Source organism: Megalopta genalis, chromosome 2 (assembly GCF_051020955.1).
Source record: "Megalopta genalis isolate 19385.01 chromosome 2, iyMegGena1_principal, whole genome shotgun sequence".
NCBI classification, from domain to species: domain Eukaryota; kingdom Metazoa; phylum Arthropoda; class Insecta; order Hymenoptera; family Halictidae; genus Megalopta; species Megalopta genalis.
This window is the reverse complement of record NC_135014.1, coordinates 23,193,667-23,218,856: the sequence shown is the minus strand read 5'-3', so window position 1 is coordinate 23,218,856 and position 25,190 is coordinate 23,193,667. Positions and strand designations below refer to the sequence as shown.

Sequence of the window (25,190 nt, the reverse complement as noted above, 5' to 3'; positions counted from 1 at the left end):
CTTCCGCTCGCGTGGATTAGGGAAAGGCGAGCGGATATAAAGCGGATGAAGCGGGATGCGGGGGCGGACGGATAAGGGTTGCGTCGGGACAATTAATTAGCACCGACCGTCTCGGTGATTTTAAGGGAACGACGCTCTTAAAGCACTCGGAGGAAACGAATTAAAGGGCTAATCTAATTTCTTTCCTCGCGTATTTTATTGCAATATTTCACCTGGCTCGAAACGGCAGATTCGACCGGCGATTATTGAATTTTCGAGGAGAAACGGCGGAATCCGTGTATTAAGCGTTTTACACATGTATTTGCAAAACACAAGATAGAACGAAATATCTTTTAAGATTACTTGTAAATTATTGAAAATGAATTCGATTTTAGAGTGTTGGCAATCGATGTGAATTCGGAACCATTGATGAATTATTACAAAATTATTGCGAGAGTAATTCGGATTGCGAGAATTCGGAATGCATTTAGAAAGAGAAAGGAATGCAGTTTCATTTTCTATTATTTCACAAATCCTGCAATTTATTGGTGGAAGCGAAAAATATGAAAAGCGATCTAATAATTATTACGACAAATATTTCTACCATTTTTCGTTTTTATTTAATGACAATGTTTACGTTAAACTTCAACAAAATAAAACAAGCATAAAATATACATTTTTCAAGATACATGAAGTTCTATAGTATCAGTTTTCACATCAAAATTACTCTCGAATGAGATAAATAATTAAAAGGAGATAAAAATACCCCCGGCGCCGCTGACTTTTAATTAACAAATTGAGCCACGACGGAAGGAAATTATTGTTTGTAAATGAAAATCACGATTTTGGATGGCGTGGTATATGCCGAAGGGAAATAATATTATTGAATGCGTCCACTCGCACGGAAGAATGTCGCCCCTAACACGGTTATCACGACGTCATACATCGTGCAAGATTGTTACCACAGCTCGGCATGATTAATGGACGCGACGAGTCCGCGAGGCTCCCGATGATCGACCGTCCTGCACCCTGTCCCGTGGATCCCCCTCGAAACGACCAATACACGCGTCGATTAAACATCTGACAAGCACCGTGGCCAGATACACGAAGACGATTTCCGCGTGTCATCGTCGACGAGCTACGCGCGCGAAACGCGCGATTTCCAATTTCCATCGACCCGCCATTGCTCGGCTCGGGGGCGGTCATAATGGCCCTCGAATTTCCGATTCCGTTTCCGCGGGGACGATTTTGTTAGGGGATCAGACCCGATCGGAACGCGTTATTCGATTCGTAAGGAAAAGTTCATTGCTCGTTAGCTCTCCGAGTGGAAAATGTCCAGGAATCGATTTGCAATTTTCTGTATCGTTTTCGAATATTCCGTAGCGATTGCATATATTTTTTTGTCAAAATCGAGGCTTGGTAGAGCAGCTTAGAAAATCTTGAAGTCATGGTTATGACAGGATAGTGGTCTCGTGAAATTATAAACGTTGTCTTCGATATTTAATAAGGAATTTTCATTTTTCTTCTATTTGTTGTTCTTTATTTGCTCATAACTATGATTGTGGGGTGTGAAAAATATTGAAAAAATTCTGTGACGTTTGACAGGGATTACGGAACTTGTGAGAATTTATTCAGAATTTTTGGACGAGGTTAAATTTGCAAGATGCACTTCTTTTATTCCGATTACCCCATCTTCGATAAGTCGATGACAGACTTTTCCGTCGTTTTACACTTTTTAGTAGTTTCATTTATTCACAAGTACGATTTTCGGATGTATAGAAGATCGAAGAAAATTTTATAAAGCTTGTGAAAACTTGTCAAACCTGTCCAATTTATTTCATAATTTTTAAACAATGTCAAATTTGCAAAATTAATTTTTCCTTGTAACTACCCCCATTTCGATAAAACATTTACATTTAACTTGTTTGCAACCGTGACTCTCGAGCAAAAAATTCCAAAAAAATAATTGAAGTGTGTTAAACGTTTAGGAACCTGTCAGATTTTTTTCATAATTTTCGTGTGTCGTTAACTGAACATAATAGTCGAATATAGCATGAATCTATCACTCTTACGAAGAGTACTCTACACTTCGTTAACTTTTTTTCTACCTCCGTAAAAATCTTAACTCCGTCCTTGAATATTTTCAAATTCATTATTTCGACGCTCTTTCTTCAATATGCCTGCGATATCTTTTTCTTTTTGTATTACATAATTTAGCTTGCTTTGTTTGAAAAATGTCTCGTTACAAAAACCCTGTTACAAAAATGCAAGGGCTACTTCAAAGTGTTGTCATCTTGCGAAAAAAATCGCATCCAAGTTTATTTTTTTTTAAATTAAAGGAGAACGATGAAACTTCATTCAGCTGCAAACGGTATCTCCGGAAAAAATTTTACGAAGTCCGTGCATTTCGTTGCACTTTACAATTCTCAATACAACAAAGATAGCCTCACATTTAAAGAATTACAGTAACGAGGCTGCATCAAACTTAAAATCCAAATACACGATCTTAAAGTAGAAATTTCAAGCTTTAATTTGAAAGAAAGCTCATCATCCTACAATAATTTTTCGCGCAGTTATCGTCAGTCAAAGTCGGCCAAGTTTTATCCAAAATTCGTCTATGCTATAATCTTTTCGAGCAGTGTATGCAATACTTATAATTACACTTGTAACGAAAAACTTGTTTTCCGTCGATATTGAATAAATTTCAATCAAAATGAATGCTTCGTTAGGAATCATTTCATTCCGTCTGGAAGAATGCAGTCGGTTGCAATGGCATCTCGCGTCATGAAATTACAGGACGATTATCGAATTATCAGGCGAGACGATCTCACCGGTCAATGATCGAGGAGAAACCCTAGTCACCGTCCGTAATTATGGACTGCATTATCAGCAGGAAGTCAATTTTCCGGCGAAGTTCCCACGCAGGGGCTCTCTCCTCTTTGATGGAACCGACAACGCTGCGGAATGCGGCGCCGGGGAAAGCACGGTGTCCGTATAGATCGAATCGGAGGAGAGTTGATCGCGAGAAGTCGCAATATTTATATGCACCGCGTCTCCCTGGATGCACCTACTGCTAGAGAAAGACACCGAGAGAGGGGGGAGAGAGAGAGAGAGAAAGAATAATGCACGTCGCGGCGAGATTTACCGAGGAGGATTAAGGGGAACGGACAGGTTTCTCGATCGGATCGACGGAGGGGACACGTGTATACGTGTCGCGAGCCAACGAAGAAGCCTGCTGCTTATTATCATTGCAAATACCGGGAGATATCGTTCCTTGTCTCGGAGGGATATGCCGAGCCGATCCCGATGCATGTCGCCCGTATCGATTGCCTAGATCTGCCTGCACGGAAGTATAAGGTTGCTCCCCGCGAACCTAACACCTGAACACGTCGCGAAATTATCGCATCCACGGAACGGTTACGCTGCCAACCATGCTCCGCATTCTTACGAATTTACGCGTGCAACCTTGTAAATAGAGCCCGAACGTTTACGCGCAATGAATACGCGGAAAACATGTGCCGTTTGTGCGCGAAAGATATGCTAATGTGCGCGGAAAATATGCTAATGCGCGCGAAAAATATGCTAATACGCGCGAAAAATACGCCAGTACGCGGAGGAAACGTACGGAATGAACAATACGTATTGCGATTATTGTGACGTAATTCGGGTTGCAATAAATTGCGAGCATATTTTTGCATATTGGATGGTATTAATTGGCGTTGATCGCGCATTTTATCCCTCTCGGGTGGTTATTAAAATTTTTAATGAAATACGGCATGTGTTTCGGATCTGAAAACCGGAGGAACCATTGGAAATTTGCAGATTTCGCAGAAGATGCAAAATGAAGAAATTGAAGTGAAACAGAATCGAAAATGATTTCGACCACAAACGCACGAAAACCGCGGCGTATTTACACTAGATTTACGGAACCCGTCAAAATGGCGGGTCACTAATTTTTTAATCTACGATTATTCATATCCTAAAGATACATTTATAAGTTATTTATTCAATTTATACGTTGCTTACGGCAAGTGTCACAGTAACACTTGTCAAAAATCAGAACAAATGTCTTACTGTTACTTTTATAAACTACTATAAAACAGCTTTCTTTTGTGCTCCGTAAATCTAGTGTTAATGACGCAAGCGAACACGTTAGACCCGAACACGATGAAAGATGTTCAGTGAGGAATCCAAGTGCCAATGTTGGCAGAACAAAGTGATTGCGCGAAAAGGCGAGCGAGGCCTGTCGTCGTGTTCGGAAAGGGAAATTAGAAGAGGAATAGTGCCGCGTTGCGTGACAGCGAATTCGCGGGGAGGACGCGGTATGGGACCGGGGAAACCGTGTTACGACGAGAGGGTTATTGCGACAAAAGACGGGCAAGAATTTCGACGTGTTTCGAGGAGAGGGAACACCGTCTAAGCATCTCGGCCTAAGCACCCTCGGGAACGCTTTGAAGTAGCTGCCATGTAAATGCGCTTCTGCAGCAGAAGCCGTGGCAGCGGACAGCAGCAGCCGGCGCGGCGCGGCGCGGCGGAAGTGTTTTATTTCCTTCGCCTTTGTGCGTTCCAGCGACTACGCGAAAATTGAAAAATGTCATTTCACCTTCGCTCTCCTTCTCTCTCTCTCTTTTTGTCTCGCACTCTCTCTCCCTTTCTCCCTCTGACAGGAATGCGCGCCGCTATGTAATAGAACGCTGATAAAACGAAGGGAACCCGGCACGCCGTCATAAATTGATCCTTTCATGCGCGCGGCACACGTCGTAAAACCAACATCGCGAATTGATATTGCGGAACGCCGGTCGTCCGGATCACGGAATTTAGAGAGATTGCGTTAAAACACTACCTCGAGTCGATGCATCGCTGAATCCCCGTGCCGCTGGTCTGTCGATGACGGTCCGTCAAACACGCAATAAACTCGTTCCGAACAATCCTGAATAAAAGACGCGAACAAAAATTGCGATTTTCCAGAACCATTTCTCTACGTCGCTCAACGATTTCTCTTCGCTGTTCCCGTGTCCAGAGTTGCGGGCGTCATTCGAACAACTTTTTAATCAGCTAATTATTCGAATAATTTTATTCGCGGGTAATTTGCTACTAGCTTATTCGCGAATATGTTGTTCGTTTATTTAGCTTGTCTGTTTAGTTAACTTAGCCAGGAATAGTTTATTTGCGGATAGTTCATTCGCGAATAACTTATTTGCGAATTGTTCATTCGAGAATAATTTATTTGCGTCCATTCACGAATAATTCATTCGTAGAAAAATGTTATCTGTTAAAATGTTATTTATTTCGCGATTAAAACTAATTTATCTCACAGCCATTATGCGGTCATTCTATGCGAAATCGGGCGCATATCAGAGAACTGTTTCAGATTTTAGCGAAATTCAAATATGTCGTAGTCTTTTATTTTTCAAAATGTTAACTTAGAAATCTGCAAAATAACGAATACAAATCTTATTCTTATTCGAACAAATGAAGTTAATCGTTATTCAAGAATGATTCTTTATTCGAATAATTCTTTAAAGACTAAATAAATCGATAACTATTGAAAAGCACTTTATATTCGAATGAATTCTTATTCGGACAAACTTCGATCTAGATAAATTTGTATTCGATAGCTTCGAATAAAACGTAATTTATTAATCTCCGAATACAATTTTGCCCAGCTCTGTATGTAAGACATAAGTGATAATTTTCACGAATGTCACTTACGCCGCTACGGTTCTAACCCGTTCGTTTATAAATCGACCGCAGAGTGCAGCGAAAGCGCAAGCAAATGCAGCGTTCCCGAAATTCCGCCTCGCTAATAATCTGTCCTCCGCAGCGATAAAATTTCTAATTATCGTCTAAGAGAACCGACTGGTGCAAAGCTGGTCCCGCAAACATTTACGATACTAATTGTAAAGGCGGTTCCTGCGGCGTCCCGTCGCGTCTCGTCTCGACTCTCGTCTCGACTCGTCGCGGCGGAGCCCGATAAGGAGTCGCATGAAACTCAATCGCGTAATTAACACCAGGCCTCCGTAATATTCCTCGAGGAGGGTAAGAAAGGGTGAAAAACGGGTCTGCGCGGAGGAGATGAGGAATAGAGAAGCAGCTCTCGACGGGAAGCCGAGCACGCGGACGGGTCTTGGATGGCCGAGCCGCGGTAAACAGAGCCGCAAACAACTTAAATGGAAAGCAAACACAATTATACCGTAGCCGGTAAGCCGGCGGATTAGTTTTCTAGGTGCGAAACACTGTATCCGAGTGCGACAGCGTTTATTTCACGCCCACGCAACTCGCGAACGCCTCGCGGACGATCGAGAAACGTCGGAATCGTGTTACCGGCTCTCTTTTCTGTTTCAAGACTCACGCTGGCACCTGCGGTTTCTTTTAATTAACCCTTTCAAAGTTCGGTGTATACGTGGTGCGAGAGAGAGAGAGAGAGAGAGAGAGAGAGAGCCACATCGTTTGTGGAATTTGCGAAAAATTCGATCTATAATATGAATAAAATGAAAACTCGTGGACGGACCAGAAAAAGTTTCTTCAACCATAACTAACGAATGCACGCAACTGAATATTTTTCTACCCGTAATTCAGTGTCCCGATTATGTCAGAAAAAAGTTTCAGACAAATCGCAAAAAGCGCGTGGCCAGGAAAAATCGTCAACGAAGAGCATGACAAAAATGTTATGAAAAATCGCAGACGCACAAAAAAAATTTCTAAAAGCATTCCAAACGAATGCACGCAACTGAATATTTTTCTACCCGTAATTCAGTGTCCCGATTATGTCAGAAAAAAGTTTCAGACAAATCGCAAAAACCGCGTGGTCAGGAAAAATCGTCAACGAAGAGCACGAGGAAAATGTTATGAAAAATCATAGACACGCGCAAAAATTTCACGAATCCAATATGAAAATAATATAATAATATCAATAGAATCCTAACATAGCATGAGTATTATATTTTCTTATCATTATGCGAAAGTAATTATCGTAATTATGTAATACGAGTTTCGAATAGGACATTACATGTTTAAAGAATTTTTATGACTTCGTTAAATTAGAACGTAAAATTTGAAGGTAATTTTGTTCAATTTGAAGGTAAAATACAGATATAATTTGATGAAGTGTTGCTCGTCTGGCTGGCAGCGGGTCAATTGGGACCCCTTTTATCCGCTAAATGAATTAACTATAAATGGGTCTACAACACGGGTCTGAAACGCGTCAAAACATTTTACCCTGCTTTCGGGTGTCCTGAATTTGTTCGAGACTGCTTTGACTATGTTCATAGCTTGAAGCAATTTAATACAATAATTAGCAATGAATTATTCTGCCACGCAATGTGTTACACTGTTAGCATGCGCTTGTACATTGCAATAATGCAGCAATATCGTTTGCAATGTACGAAGTGCTGAAAGATGAGCATGAAAATTGTTTTTCGCAGGTTTTCGGTGTAATTCCACGGTCCCAACAAATTACTTCGCTGTTCAACGCGTCCCGTTATTAAATTGTAATATACATGGAATTACTTTGAATTAGCATTAATAAACATCCTCGTGGAACCCCAATTATGGGAGCGTTTCGCCCGACAAAGTTATGCGAAACGCCTTCCGAACACTTTTGCGGCGAATTCAGTTGCATGATACACTCGCCGCTCGTTACCGGTCAGTAATTAGGTAGACGCAATTAATGACGGCGCGGGGGAAATTTTCTGACGCGCCTGGTCCGCGAATATGATGACAGCTATTAATTAAATTTGCGACTGCTGTTTCAGACCGGCGAACGATTTGACCGGTCGATTCGTGATCGCGTTGCTCGATCGATGGAATATCTTTTTTTCGTCTGATATCGATCCTGGTGGCTCAAATAGATCGATCGATAACGAGACTGTTTCGAGAACAAATAATTGCTACTTCTGTTCGAGAATTTAATAGTATAATTAACAGAGGCTGCTAATCGATATGCAACATAAACATTATCTACATCAATTGCAACGAAATTAAATAGACAGTGCTCTCTTTGTTTAATCATTTTAATGGATTAAAAATAACACATTGACCCTCTAAAGTTATTCTAATGTTTCTGTTGTTTTAAATTGTATACGAAAATGCATAAAATATATATATGTAATAAATGCATAAAATTATGCTATTAATTACTATCGATTGATATATAGATCGTGTTATCATTTGTTTAACATTAAAACTGTAGAATAATGATAGTGACTGGTGTTCATTGTGTTTTATAATGAAATATTTTCGTCATAAAATTATTATACGATTATTGTAAAATTTATTCAAGCGTTTCTCATGATAGAGTGTTTAAAGTTTGTTTAAAATAAGAACCCGGTGATTTCGACGGTGGAAGGGTTAGCGTAGAGAATAGATACGATAGAGAAGGGTTTAGCACAACAGATTTGCAAAGTCCGGGGATCTCTTTTGCTTCTCGCGTTGCTGTCGCTCCCTTTGCCCGTTTTTGTGCGAGTTCTTTGGTTTGCCAGTGGGCCAACTATTTGCCAGCGGCCTCCTAATTACCCGCAGTTCCTGCCGGCGACAAAGGGAAACTCTGCCCTAATGACACACAGACTTCTCTGCGCGTGGATCCAGTTTTTGGACGTTCCATTCGCCCCCTGTTTCTGCGCTCCCGGACGACACACAGTTCAAGTTTTAATTAATCTTTCGCGGAAGAGTAAAATTCACCTTCCATTTAGCTTCTCAAAACGTCCACGCCATACGAAATATGTAATTAGATCAAACAATCAGTGAACGAATTTACCAGTTTCCCTATTTCCTTACCCTTTGACAGTTCAAAAATTTTCATAAAAGAAAAACGTGCAAGTTAACGAAATTCAGATTGAAAAATCAAGATGCAGGATATCAACGACACCTGCAACGCGTAATACAATATCGGACAAATTAATTTTCGAAATTAATTGAAGAATCAGCAAATTACATCCGATCGAAAAGAACGATTGCTCCGAACAGAATGAATCGGAAAATTCTGCTAGAAACACGACGAATTGAATCTATCGAACGTGTAGATAACACGTTCGTTAAATACCAGGAAGGCGCGTCAATTAGTTAATCGAAAGAAAAAAATAATTTGCCTGTCAGAAACAGATGCAACGAATCCGCAGTGAACCCGGAGAGAATCCGGTCGGATATTCGATATTGCGATTCACGATGATTTTATTAATTGCTTGGGACCGCCACCATTAATTGAGGAATCCGCTGGATTATGAGCGACCGTTAATAACACGTAATGGTAGCCGACCGGCTGTTTGTTCCCGATGCGCCGCGTCTACGATGTCGTTAATCGAGAAATGGATGTTTCAATTAATTGCAAAACTTGCCACGGAATTTGTCCAGCTCTTTTCCGACCGGCCCGTTGAATTATCGGAATATTATAATGCAGAGAGCCGACGTGTCGGTCGCTCATCTTTTCCTCCCACGCATTGATTAATTTCCGTCATCCCATCCACTAATTAGAAAGAAATTCTTATAATGGAATCGGTTTTGTCCGAGCCACGGATCGAGAGTTATTATCGACGCTTTCAATGGGCTTTGGAAATATTTTTAATTAATGCGGATCTGTTATGACGCGTGTTTTTATCAACTCTGATTCGGGTTGTCAAAAGTGTAACAATTACGTACGGGATAAGCTTCGGAATTAATTGAACGAGACTTACAACACGACGAGTCATATTTCCAGCGAGTCGAGCGATGGGATATTTGATTTTTCCGACATCATCTCGAAATAGCTTTTTAATCTGGTTGATGTCTTCACAAAGTACAGTCTCTCAGCTTTAATTCGAGCCCTCGGAACTTTAATAATTCTCACGGGAACATATTTTAAAATCGATGTCAAGTTTACCTTTGAGATTAAGTCATTTTTCTCTGAGTTCGGGATTATGCAATATTTCGATGTTCTAAAGTGATGTTGAAATTCGATTTAAACCATTATCATCCTACCTTAAAGCGAACACTTTCAGCTTTAATGTGAGGTGAATAAAGTTAAAAAATTCCGATTGGAACATGTTTTTATTCGATTTGAAAGTTCCCTTTAAAATCGAGTCGTTTTATGTTGAACTACCGAGAATGTTCAATTTTTCAGTTTTTCGATTCCTCAACATGATCTCGCAATTCTGACTTAATCTAATGTATCCCATCTTAAAGCCAATACTTTCAGCTTCAACTCGAGTCCAATAAAGTTAAAAACTTCCGATGAGAACATGTTTTTATTCGATTTGAAATTACCTGTGAAATTGTGTAATTTTTCTCGGAGTCCATGCCCGCGATTTTACAATACCTCGATTTTCCAAAACCACGTCGGAATATTATTTTAACCAAAAATCACCCTACCGTAAAGCCGATGCTTTCAGCTTTAATTCGAGCCCGATAATGTTACAAAATTCCGACGAGAACACGTTTTTATTCGATTCGAAATTACCTCTGAAATCGAGTAATCCTTCTCGCGCTCCGTGGTCGCGATTTCGCAATATTTTAATGTTACAAAACGGCATCGAAATTTCATTTAAACCAAAACCATCCCGTCGTAAAGCGGTCACTTTCAGCTTGAATTCGAGTCCAATAAAGTGAAACAATTCCCATAGAAAGCCACTCTACAATCGCGTCGAAACAACCCCTCCAGAAACCCAATTCTGGTGCGTCTCTTGGAATGTATCGATCTCTCGACCCGTTTTCGCGTTGCCGCCGCCGAAATTCGCGTGCCTCCGCGGTTAAGTGGTCGACAGCCGTTATTTTTACAAGCGATTATGCGTGGGCTTTCTTCGCGGAGCACTTAGTAGTCGGTTTCCGCGCGAGTAAACTTCCGCGTAGTTCGCGGAGTCGCGGCGCGGCGGTCGCTTTATCGCGCTGTAAACCGTCGTCGGAGGCGAAACTTTATTATAGTTCGTCGACCCTCTTAGGCGGATGAAATCCCGATGATCTGGACCGTGAGAATCGGGAAGAATCGCTGGGCCAGCGAAAGAGCATAGAAAATTTTCGGTCGGAAAAAAATCACCGACCCGGAGCGCGATTCACGAGCGATTATTTAAACGGCGACCGCGAAACCTCGCGTCGGGCCCGCCCGGCCCGATTTTATTGACCGGTAAAAACTGATCGCCGTGTATAGATCGGCGACGGTCCGTTTCTCCGGGGCTCGGCCAGCTTTTTTTATCGTTGCACCTGCTGACGCAAAATTACGCTCTTCCGCCGCGGCCGGGCTCTTCTCCGGCGGAGATCGCCGCTCGTTTCCGCCCCTAAAACCGGGCGGAAAGTTAATTTCGCTCGACGAACCGTCGCCATTGTTCCAACCCTCCGTCGATATCCCCATCGACATCCGGTTAACAAAATTTACGGCCGGCCGATGCTTCATATCGCTCTTGGCGTGCTACCGTGCGCCTTCCTTCGCCTTCCTTTTTCTACCGTTGTGCCGCATTTTCGAGAGTTTTTAGGGTCGATGGGAGTATGCAAATTCGATGGACGACCGACGCCCAGCTGCCGGCGTTTAACGCAGCCCTTCTGGCCCCTCGTCCACCCCGGAAACCGCTTTTCCGCGGCGGAACGTCGGTATAAAGAACGCGCTGCAACTTTTAATTCAACCCCTCGCCAGTATTAATGTTATTCCTTACTTCCGAGACGAAATAGAATTGTACTATGTCGCCGGGTAACTAGAAGCCCTTATGCAAATTCCCGTTTTGAGAAAAATAGGGCTGGGGTTCCTTTTGTCATGAGATTCCTTAATTGCGGCAAGAAAGTTAGATGAATTTTCTTATATTTCGCATGTTTCCGCACGTTACGACCGTGTTGAAATCTGCAATCGGTATGTCTGTATTCGAGCATTGTCTTTTTTCGAGAAATTATCGGGGACAGGATTATTGGAACTGTAGTTAAAATCGTGTGGATAGGTTCGCCATTTGCAGTGTGGCGAATATTTGCAGAATGCGATGTAAAATCGACTTGAAAGTATCCCAAAAATGCGAACACATTTTTCCAGTTAGGATTTTTTAATGTTTCAAAATTTTATCGCAATTTTTAGTTAACTTAAGCTATCTTATCTTAAAGCGAGCACTTTTAGCTTCAGTTTGAGCTTAGTTTTATTTAAAAAATCCCACGGGAATACATTGTAAAGTGGAGTTGAAATATCCCTTTAAAATCGATTGATTTTCTCTCGCATCAGTTGTCGGGAATTTTCGACTTATAAAAATAATCTCGCGATTCAATCTTATTCTAGAGTGGCATATCTTAAAATGCAGTCTTTTAGCTATAATTTCAGCTGGCTTACATTAAAAATATCGCACGAGAATAGAATTTAAAATTCCCTTGAAATTTCTCTCAAGCCTCGAGTTATTAAGTTGCCTGACCATTAGTAAGGATTTCACAATTTTTCAAAATGTTGTCTTAATTCTTGTTCATCTTAAGCTACCCTGTCTTAAAGCGAGCACTTTTAGCTTTAGTTTGAGCCGAGTTTCATTTAAAAATCCCACGGGAATACATTATAAAGTGGAGTTGAAATATCCCTTTAAAATCGAGTCAATTTTCCTCGGTTATCGGGAATTTCCGATTTTTCGTTTCTTCGATTTATAAAAATGATCTCGCGGTTCTATCTTATTCTAGAGTAACATATCTTAAAATGCAGACTTTCTGCTATAATTTCAGCTGATTTACATTAAAAATATCGCACGAGAATAGAATTTAAAATTTGCTTGAAATTTCCCTTAAGGATCGAGTTATTAAGTTGCCCGACCATTAGTAAGGATTTCACAATTTTTTAAAATGTTATCGTAGTTCTTGTTCATCTTAAGCTACCTTATCTTAAAGATGACACTTCCAGCTTTAATTTAAGCTAAGTTACATTAAAAAAGTCTCACGGGACAGCATTCTAAAGCAGTATTGAAATTTCCCTTTAAAATGAAGCCATTTTCCTTCAAATCAGTCGTCAGGATTTCTGGATTTACAGTTTCTTCGATTTTTCAAAATAATCTTGCTATTCTGTCTTAATCTGATTTACCCTATCCTAAAGAGAACAATTCCAGCTCTCATTTGCTTCCCGAAACGTTACAAAATCTTCGCAATAACACATTAAAAAAAATTGTTGCAACAAGTCTGACAGCGTATCATACGTTAAAATCAGAAATTATTGCACGTTTAATTACTGCAACTCCCGCAGAAATCCCAATGAGTTTCCCGCACCTGCACATCCCTCTATCAATTCACCGCAATAAAAAAATTCAAGATTCTCTGATACAAAAGTGTCCAGCACCCTCTCGGCAAACTAAAATCGACCCATTATCAGCAGCGCGTGAACAACAATTGCTCAAAGTTCCGGCATCCTCCTTAACCTCCTCGCCCTCGTCGGCTCATCCGACCCCGACTAATCAAGGTCCCGCGATCCCGCAGATCCCCTTGAAATTCTGCCACCGTGTAGCTGATCGATCCACTAGACCGTCCAGCATCCAATCGGATGTCCCAAGCCCGGTGCTCGAGCCGTCAACAATCGCGAAATCCGCGAGCGCGTTCCGCCGGTATTGTGCCCATTATATCTCGCAATAACCGCGACTGGGAGCAGGACCGTACGAAAATAATGGTCCTCGAGGGGGGACACGATATCATCCGCAGACTTTCGGGGGCCGGAAGCATTCCGGGGATCCGAGGATTCGCCATTCAGACCGTTCTCCCTCCGCGGCCGATATCGCGGAACGAGCAGTTCTCCCCGGGATTTCACGGCGCGGCGGCCGCCGCGTTTTTCGAGCGAGGGAGAAATCAGTTTACCAACGATCCGACCTTATCGAGTGCTATACTACGCGAGCATGCCCTGGCATCCCGGCGACGCGGAACCGCCGGAAACGCCTCGAACGTGTTCGTTCCGACGCGAACCGCTTGCCTCGGTTCAATGCGCCAGGCCAGATGGTATCTCCGCTGATATTGTGCTCGGGAATCTTTTGTAGTTCGTACGTGCCGGCCTGATTTCCCGATCGTTGCTGCCGCGAGATGCTGTTCACGCAAATTTACGGGTCGCGGGGCTGGACGAATACAGCGATTTCGGGGGCTAATCGAACATCGGCGAGCACCGGGCTCTCGAAAATGTACTGTCGTCGGCAAAGAAACGTTCGGCAATGGAGTTTTGTGTACACCGGTGGACCAAATTGTTAGCCACCTACGGAATTATTGAAACCTAATATTTACCTACCTAGTATAGAAACCTAATATTTACGTTAAAATGCATTTCACACGTGAAGCAAAGTAGTTGATTACCAAATAATCATCAAATATTTTGCAGGAGGTTACAAGAAATGTTCAATTTAAACCAATATGGTACGATTTTATTTGTACGAAATTATCGGACATTATAAATACGAAGTATTAAAAATGTCTTTAAAATCGCTTCCTTTAAATCCTTAATGTTATTACATATTGCTCGTCTCCTTCGTATATTTTCCTACTAAGTCGTTTCCATATATTTGCTGTAATATTCGGGCCTGGAGATCGTGCTGGCCAATCTAAAACTGGAATATTTTGAGCTTGAAAATGCTCTTTTATGATTTTTTTTCTTTACTTTCAATTAAGGGCAACGTCTAGTCGATGACGTTTTAGGTCAAGTTAAACGTTTGTTGTTACTTTTAGCTTGACATAAAATGCATTTTAACGTACTATACTACTAATTTCCTAAGTTTCTTATAATTTTGTCTAGCAACGTATTTCCAAGCATAATTAACTTGATATTTATCGAATAATCAATCTCTTTATATTTATTCATTTATATATTTATTAATTCACGTATACGAGTAAAAAGAAAACCCTTTGCCACACAAGAAAAAATAAAACAGAGAAAGATTTTATATAGCCGTCGCACGACCACAATAAAAAGATCGAATATTATATATATATATATGATACAAAATAAAAATAAAAATAAGAAAAAGTGTAGTGTATACAATAAGTATATTATAAATGAGAGATTTTATCAGGCATTATTAACATTATTTGATCCAACAATAAAGAAATTACATCATTTTAAACCGCGTTCGAATATTTTCCTGGCCCGCTGTTCATTCGGTTTTATAAAGGCGCGGCTTCAAAACGAATTAAACTTTCGTGATTTTGATATTCCACTGATCTCGTCAGATTTTTACGAGAACGACGTAAAGATCTGGCTACGACGTATTTTATGCTCTTGTTACTATTATATATTGTTCGTGGAGTGAACATCTTTACGCAGATTCGCAATGTTAAGACTGAGATGAGAGTTTAAATGGCATTCGCGGAACTTTTCTCTTTGTTAATTTTTCCTAATTTTCGCACGCCGTGTATTCATAAAGGCTGTCTTATTTACGGTTCTTACCGGCCGGTTGTTGTAAAACCTGAGACCTTTCTGTAAATTCATAATAGTGGACTCTAATTTACAAAGCATGGAAGTGGACGTAATTCTATTAACTTTGTCAAGGGCTTTGTTGTCTCGTGGAAATAGGTAACGCAGTTCTTCGTCTCGTTATTAAAATCCTCATTTCGCTTGATTTTACAGAAAAGTGGATGCTATGGAAGTTAAGCTCGCAGTATAATTATAACGAGATCGCAGACTTCCTTTCCTACCATATATTTCCACAATGTCGAAATAAAACTGAAAGAAAGCTGAAACCGCTGCTCTGCCTTTCAAAAATCTTCAAAAATAAATTAAATAGAATAGAAGTAGAATAGAAATATAATAGAAATGAAGTAGAAATATAAAATGAAAATAAAATAGAAATAAAGTAGAAATCAAATAGAAATAAGATAGATATTAAACAGAAATTAGGCGTGTTGCATTCGCGCATCATCGAATCACCTGATATTAGGATTGCGGTAGAGTATTCCAATTGCGGTTTTGTGGATACAGGCGTCAATTTACTACCGTCGTTTTGTTTAATCAATTACCGTAATACCCAGTGAATTGTTTAACCAGCGAATACACAATCGTATATAATCATCGATTAATTTGAATTAATAATTAATACCAAATAACCTCGTTGTCACGCGGTCAAAAATCAATTCCTCGCTGATCCGAGACCTGCCAGAAATAAAATTCGACCTCGAATCATTAACATTTAGTTACCGAAAATTGCAATTCTGTCTCTAGATACTAATTAGACAATTAATACTTAACGCTTTGCAATTGAAGCTATGTTAAGTGGAAGATATTTCTTCCAATGTACAGTACGTTCATTTTGTACTGTTTTCGCACGGTGTGCGTAAGAAATCGAGCTTATGTTGTTCGTTCGTGAGTTATTTATGTGGTTTAGAACAATAATCTATGTCAAATTTCTGAAAATTTTGACTTGTGTCTTAAAATGTAATCTAAACATGCCACGAAGATAAAAAGGCGAGTAAAATAATTTGTAAAGTTACTACGAATCAACTGAACCCCAAATTATCCTGGCAATAAATTCGGTCAGGAAACAATACAGATGTTACTAAACAATACACATGTTAGTAAACAATAATACTCTTCGTTTCTCACAAAGAGGAAAATGTGACTCACTATGATTCTGACCCACTCATTTGTTGCAATACTGATATTTTCAACTCGAAATATAAATGAACTTAACAATGTAGAAATTACTTTGAAAAAAGATGTAGCAATTTTTCAGTGGCGTCTCGAAGTCGTTGTTTGAGTGCGAAAGTGTTAAACGAGGACGATAAAGAGTTCGAGGGTGAAAGAAAAGATTCGAGGTGACTGATGGTGGTTCGAAATTCTTGAAACGGAACATCCGGAGGTCTATGGGGGCCATACTCGATTTTCATTTCACACGGTGCATATCCCGGAGCCGAAGCGACCGGTTACACTTCAGAGAAGTTTGATCACCGTAGCTTCGCTCGCTCCAGCGATTATCTCCCGTCGCGAGCAGACGCTCGCTATAGTTCGAACGGATCATGGCCAGGTTCCGTTTTGTTGGTCGAGTGCATCGGACAAGATGTCCCCCTTGATCACGTCTTCGAGGGCCCTGGTACCTTCGCGGTTCACCCTCGGAGGAAAAAAGAATCGGTTTCCTCTCGTGAGATCTCTCCACCCGGAAACTCTCTAGCTCTCTCCTCTCTCTATCTGTCTCTCTCTCTCTCTTTCTATTTTGTTCGTCTCTCTCGTCTTCGATTGCATAACGAGGCAATTTTCCGCGCTAATGTATGCCAAGTAGAACGAGCAGGCTTCAGTCGGACGTGTCAGTGAACCGAAAAAGAATCGTCTCGCCCCGTCGCGGGAAACTGACTCTTCGCAATTCTCGGCAATTATTATGCGTGTCGATTCTAAAACAAACGAAGGAAGAGCTCTTCGAGCGCGATGTTTACTAACGAGGCCGAGCGGCTGACTAGTGCGATACCGTCTATGCAAACGCGATCTTCATCGATCTACGGTTACGAAGAAATAACGACGAAGGATCTGATTAAATTATTCTGAACGCAATGATCGTTGAAATGCACTGCAATTAAGTAAATCGAAAGGGAAACTGCATTTCGAATCTTCTTTTCATGTCCACTAGCCTTCAAGATTCTTGTTCACAGATTTTCATGCCTTCGTAGTCGACGCGCTATGGACATTTTCTACGATCAATCGGCTCGGTGCAAATTTTTGAAACTTTTTCTACGTTCAGATGGTAGTTTAAACAATACATAAAAAAATCCTCAGCTCAAAAGATTCATTTTTCAGTAAGATACTATTATTTCATTGAAGGTCGTATCTTCCTCGATAGACAAATAATAACTCCGATTTCGCTTGCGCATCAGGTCCCAAATAAAACTACCGATAATTAATTAATACAGTATAACAATTTCTACGTTCAGACGACGTTTCGAAGACCGCGTCAAAAAATTGCGAGCTTAAAAATTCCACGATTTAACGAGATACGATTATTTTTTTGTCTTAGAGTTTCTGCAACACGATCTCCGTCGACGTTAATTTTGGAAATGTTTCGGTGTATCGTGTTTGGAACGAGGTGGTCGTGGACGGTTGTGGGTGCTTCTGTGGGATCGTGGGTGACGATAAGGCAGGATAGGCAGTCGGTAGGCGCGATAAAGTCGGGTTCGAGAGGTCCCGATAGCGGAAAGCTGAGGAAACCGCGGGGTCCACTGCGAATGAAGTTGTTCACCATTTCCATAACATTCGGGGCTATCGGATATTCGGGGCAATCGGCGTTTGCTAAACGTTATGAACGACGGAACGATGCAAATGACGTTTAAACAACAATTTACCACGCTATTTGCGTTACAATGAATATTAATGGGGGAGGAGGACGGCGCTGTTCCGCGCGTGTTACATTCGGCATTCTTTACGAGCTCATTCCGCCGGCTGCAGTTTCGAGGTCGACCTAACACGATCTACGAGCTCGTTTATTTATAAACGAGCCCTGAATGCGTGTACCAAATTATTTCGTTGGTTGCCCGGACTTTTGTCGATTCAATTATCCTACCAAAAAATCGATTATTCTAATTATATATCTTATCATTTTTGCTAAGCTAAAAGTCAGCGTCAGGATGAGCTAAATACTTTGCAAACGTGACTGCAGAATTATATTTTTGTCCGTTCGATTTTTATACAAAGTATTGAAGAAATGCAAAATTAAATAACTCAATGGTCTCGATAATTGTAGCGTGAATAATTATTTACCGCAGTGACAGGGGTGAGTTAGAAATTTCGTGCGAATCTCGGTCAAACAGACACCATTGGTTCGATAATTCGAAATTCTCATAAAAATACAAAGACTGAATAAACAGCTTCATGATCCCAATAGTAATTGCAATGTGGATAATTATTGTTTCCAATCAGGAGGGCGAATCGTAAGTTACATTTGGTTCGAGTTCAGCTTACACGAGCTCCAAATATTACCGCAAAATTACATTTTCGATCACTGTACAATATTATAGAAATTTCAAATTAAATAAGCTATCGAATGTATCAGTAATAATTGCATTGCGGATAATTACTGTTTCCGATCGCAAAGCTGAATCGTAAGTTCCGTTCCGTTCGAGTTCAGCTTAAATGGGCTCCATAATGGCAGAAGTATTCGATCAGTTTTCAAAACGCAATAACTGTTCTCAAAATGGACGAAACGACTCGAATTTTGGTTAAATATTAAAATATTAAATATTGCCACTACTTGGAATGCGAAACAAAAATAAAAGACACTCGTATTTTAATTTCTTTATCTGAATCTGAAAATTGAAACAATGCATTTTGTAGATTTGGAAATTACAGCGAAATCCGTTGACGTCGTTGTCAGTTGCAAACAATTAATTCTGTTTTTTACGAATTTCAATAAAAAAAGCAGCTATTTTCACATTGTCCAGTAGCTTAACTATGCGACAGCCGATTTCAATTAAATTTTCAGCATGCACAATAATCACTAAGATTTATAAAACGCGAATAAAAGAAAAAGTTAGAAAAAGCGAGTCTCTTTTTTATTTCTTTTTCTCATTTTAAGCAACAGCAAAATTAAAAATAGAAAAAATCTAAACTAAGTCCCTGGTAAACTAATAAACTAGATCCATCGACACTTGAAAAAAAATATCGAAGTCATTTAGACCAGTTTAAAAAAATGTATTCCGTTTTAAAATGGCGATCGAATACTTCCTGCTTACTGTAATTTAAAACCAAGCGAGCGAAAGCCATGTCGCAATTATGTTGACACGCAATCGGAATAGTAATCATCATACCGCTGAAACATTAACGAGCAGTCACTATTCATGAGGGCCGTGGAAGGACGATTGCAGTCCTCCCAAGAAGCTATCGGGCCTGGTTAATGCAAGAGATCGCCGCAGTTCGACTAACGCTCGGATCATCCGGATCTTTTATTTATCGTTTAAGTATACCGCTAATGGCGGGCCGAGTAGATTGACGGCGATTTAAAGTGGTTGAATCTTTCAGAGTTCCCGAACCGGTCGGAAACAATCAGAGCCGTCCGCGAGACTGCTCCTCGCCTCGAACCGGGTCGCGGCGACATGTTTAATGCAACGGCGCATCGGGGAGCTGCGGCGCGGCGTTGCACCGGGCGCCGTGCCTCGCCGGGGCAGGTGCATAAATAATTTAGCCGCCGATGTTACGTATAAGCGATACAACTATTCCATTATCGGGGGCCGGGATAAGAAACATCGGGACAGGAATCGTCCGACCGAGATGAAAACACTCGCTCTAAATAATTCATGAGCGACAGAGTTACGTTCTGACGGGGAACGTTACGTCTAACGTTGTAACATCCCCGGTCGCGGATCCAGGCTTCCAGAAAAATGTTGTTCGGTGTATCTCGTCGACTTTGCTACCTCCGAACGTCACGAAATTGTCGGAATTTTCGCGGAGATCCGCGATACGGTAATCGTTTAAATTCGAAGTATCGCGTTTTTCATTATTTCGGTTTGTAGAATGTGCAAAAAAATGCGTGTACATATTGACGAGTCGTCTAATCGACGAAAAAGTATATCTTTGAAGTAATAATTTTGTAATAATAAGCAATCTCAGGACATACTTATAGTACGATGCGTCGTTGAATGATATTTTCTTTACATATAAAAAGATCATCTTTTGTTCTCAAAGCGAAAGAACGTGAGAACAACGAAAGACGATTTTTTAATATTGAGCGGAGATAATTGACATTTTGCCAGTATCTTCGGAAGCTTATGCTTGTGAGAATCCTGTTTTTTATTTTTTAAAAATATTATATATAATATATATAATATTTTTATATGTAAAAATATATTATATAAAATATTATATATATATAATATATATATATATATATATATATATATATATATATATATATATATATATATAATATGTTTCGAAAAATTACTTTCCGAACAACCAGATAAAAGGATAAATAACGCAATCACTTTGTAATCAGCTTCGGCTTAAATTAATTAAATTGCATGAATTTTGCAGGATGATCTTTTTTAGAGTAGATGTTTGGCAGTTTCTTTCTCTTCCTCTCAGATACAATTTTGAAAAAATTTCCTTTAGATAGCTTTGATTCCGCGCGATATTTTCCGATGACTCGAAGCTGAAAAGTTGACGTGGATTTTTCGAAAGCAGATGGCAAGGGAGCGAGTTGCAAGTCGCCGGTCGCCTTTCATCGACTGGTGAATATTTCATGGTGTTACGCGAGATAGCAGCGAAGAGCGAAGACAAACGGAAAGAAACGAGGATACGGGAAAACGAGCCCGGTAACTCGATTGCGACGAATTACTGAAACCTTGATCGACCACGTTCCCCCCGTTACGAAGCTTCCATTTATCTTGCCGCGGCCCGTTCTCCCCGTTCTCTCTAAGTAGATCGTTAATTAACCACCAGAATGATCGATCGGTCGATCGAACGAACTCCTTTGATTAGAGATTAATTCTTCGTTACCGGCGACGAGAGCCGACCGACTTCGAACGAGAGACCCGATTCACCAAATCTCTGTGCCGTCTTAATTCGGTTGTTGATTAATCACTCGATTCGATTAACTCGTAGAGACTCGGCGAGAAGTTTGATTGATTTTTCAGGCCGCTCTATTATCAGTGATGATTATTGCTAGACTGCGGATATTTATGCAGAATAAAAATTTAAGTTAGACGAAAGTATATTTCACCATTTAATAATTGTAACAGCTGGAAGTAATGTAACAATATTCTTAACATTTTCTAACGTGTTTACAGTTTTCTATTTGACTTATTTAACAATTTATTTTGCAATCAGTTTGTGCGTGTAGTTGAACGTTCAGTGCGTTATTTATTAATTATTGTTATTATTAATTATTAATTATTATTAATTATTTTTAATATTTTAATCATAATTAATTATTAATTATGTTAAATGTGAGATGATATTAAAGAGGATTGATAAATTAGTTTGGTATTAGTTTGAAAATTTTTATGTTATATTAACGGTAATATTTTAACTGGAATTTAAGTGGAAGTTAAAATTTGTAATAACAATTGATAGAGTTCGAATACAGAGAAAAATATATTGCGGTATAATAGAGATTAGATGTACGTCACGATCACGTAACAAAATTGTTATAAAAAAAAATTGTTGCAAAAACCAAGCGTTCGCGTAAAGAGAGAAATATGTTACTGTATAATGGAGAATAGGTGTATGTCACAATCACGTAATAATGACGAAGAGCTCCTAATTAGGTTCCGGCAGGCGTCCAATGTATTGCAATACATTGCCCCGCGAGGACACTGTTTTACTGGAACTGACTAAATTAACACTGATTCGAATGATTGCTAGTGATATCGGCGATGTTTCCCCAGGGTGTCATCAATACTAGATTACCCGAATGAATAATACTTTGCTTCGAATATTGCGAATCAGTGACAACGTTTCAGCGTCGCTTACAATTATTGACGTATTATTCGGCGATGCGTTCATTTTGATATCTTCGATTGCAACAATATTTATATTCAGTCAGAAAAATATGTCAACTAAATTTTGTACCGCGTCATTTCATTTCAGTGCTTCTTTCGTTTGGATGTTCCACATTTCTCTTTGCTTTACCGTGAATAAATTACCTTCAAATGTTAAACAATGAACTTTATAATTTCTTGAAAACTTTTATATCTCGTGAACATGCAAAATTAAGCGTAATATATTTTATAATTTAAACATCAAATCAGTAAAAGACAAATATCACTTAGTGAAAATGGGCGGGGCTTAGTGAGAGTGGGCGGGCTTAGTGAAAATGGGCGGGACTTGATGGAAGTGGGCGGGGCACGTCGGAATGAAGTGAACCGGGCTTAATGGGAGTTCGCAGGGTTCAGTGGAGGCGTTCAGTGAAAATGAGTGACACGGGTGGGTGGGGCCTAATGCAAGTGGGTGTGGCTTGGTGGGAGTGGTGGGGACTTAGTGGGAGTGGACAGAAAATAGCGCGCGAAAATCACGTTATCATCTGCAAAAATCCCAAAGGCGTTTCCTCGATCAATTTCCCTCGAAAAATCCATCTTCAAGAAAATTTTCCAGAAGGTCTCTCACCCTCCATCTGTCTTAATAAAATCTTCGATAAGATGCTCGAAAAAGGAACGCCTCGAGGGTAGCGGAGTGACAAATTTCTGAAAAATCGATGTCAGGAGCGAGCGGCCCTTAAAACGGCAAATTTCCGCGAAGCAATTCCCTAAGTCGTTTCGGCGGAGGTCTTTTCAACCGAGGGGGCAGGTCTCGGGTCCTTTCTCAATCTCCAGTGGCTGCGTTCTTCCCAGGAGATGGTAGTATTGCACGGGGAACGTCCCTGGGTCTCAGGATTCCGTCGACGAGAGATCGCGACAGGGCTGGGTTACTTGTTGAACGCGCGTCTGTTCACGTGAAACAGGATACAGTCGACCCGGGGCGAGAGAGTCGCCGGAGTACCCAGGAAATTAGATCACCGTCGAGGATTGAAGGGTCCTCCGATGCCGGCGGAGACAGTCGGAAAGGCAGCACCGGAAAATGTATTCCGGGACGGCGAATACAAGCCGAGCCTTTCGATTTCAAAGTGCTATCGATCGCGCCCCGACCCTCCATTCCACCCTCTCTCTATTTCTCTCTCTCACTCTTTTTCTAACTCTCTCTCTCTCTCTCTCTCTCTCTCTCTCTCTCCCTCCCTCCTCAACGAAAACACACCCCTCCGGGGGAGGGGTGGTTCGACGACTCCCGATCCTGCCTGCCTCCTCTATGATTAACTTCGTCTACTGCAATTTATTCGCTAGCAATATCTCCTAGCATGCGATTCTATTTTCCCTGGAACATCGAATTTTCGATTTTAGGGAAATCGACGGTATTTAAATCGCTGCCATTTCGTGAAACGGAATCGTACGGTAATAAATCTCGACTCACTTTAAAGCCTCGAGTACCTACTTTCGTACCCCATCTTTGATTTTTTTCAACGATTTCTTTTTGCATCATATAGCGGATGGAAAACTCGAGGCACGTTTTTACTGGAAATATAAATCGGCTTGGAAATCGATGATATTCGAATTACTTTAACGTCGTAAAAGGTGCGTGTATTAATATAAATATGCACTGATTTTAAAGCTTGAAGTATGTACTTTCATATCTGGTCTTCGATTTTTGTTCTAGAATTTTGTGCACAATACGACGGATGGAAAACTGAACACACGTTTTACCACATAATTACTACAGATTGAAACGTCTGCAGAATCCTTGAAAAAATTTTTTTCTCGACTGAATCAACTATTAACTTGAAGTCTGTAGCCTCCCCTTTGTAACGACACCTCGAAGATTGATCCAAGATCTTTTTTCGCCATTTTGCAGAACAAAGATGAGAGCCAAGTTTGGTCGTCCAAAGTCTTCATATTATCGCAAAATTGGCAGTACACTTTGCACTCGAAGCTCGATAAAACGCCGAGAAAAGATCATGGATCAAGTTTTGAGATCTCATTTTAAGGAGGGGACTTCAGTCTTGAAATCGACGGAAGTTTCAAGCAGTTCAAAAATTTTCCAAACTTTCTAGACGAGTTTCAATTCGTGGCATTTTCGTTTAGAATTTTTCTGACATTATTTCGTTACGAGGATGAAATCATGGGGTCAGTCATGAGGTTAGCTATGGCGTTGGACCTGTACGGTATTCGATATCGAAATTGAGTTTGGTCCCGGCCCAAGGCGACGTAAAATCGGCGACGTTAGGCGAATAAAGGAACAGCGTTTCTTTCTCATGGGGAGAACGAGGTTCGCGGCGCGCGAACAGGGCCTTGGAAATCCCGATCCCGATCCCGAGCCAGCGAAATGGGATTGAGTTCGCGAAGTTTAGGGGTCTCCTGGTTAATGGTATTGCCTGCTTTTCTACACCTCTCACGCCGGGGTTAATAAAAACACCGCCCCCGAGCCGCCATCCTTTCACCCTCCCGTAAAATCCTAATCTAAACACACGAGCTTACAACGTTCCCTGTTACAGCGACACAGGATATTATGCTGGATTTGTTGGACTGCTGGAATTCATTTATCCTTCCCTTTTATCGGCTTCGCGAATTTCGTATTACAGGCGACACGGAGAAAATGCGATGGCGAAAATTTTACGTCAACTCTTTAACTTTTTAACGCTTACGAAAATTATGAACGTGACAGAAACTCCAATTATTTATATTCGTTTTAAATTGGCTGGTTAAATTGTACTTTTAATTCCTCGATATCACCTGAAACTGTCAGCTAAAATGATATTTCTGATTCTTCGTTTCCGTTTAAAACTTTCGCGTAGAATTGTATTTTTGATTCTTCGTTTTCGTCTTAAATTGACCGG

General features: G+C 40.5%; 1 protein-coding gene across 2 annotated transcripts in view; it reads right to left on the bottom strand.

The window, feature by feature from the left end:
- Pgant2 (polypeptide N-acetylgalactosaminyltransferase 2) overlaps positions 1 to 25,190 on the bottom strand; it is a 408,177-nt gene that overhangs the window by 59,413 nt on the left and 323,574 nt on the right. The gene's annotated exons all lie outside the window — the stretch shown is intronic.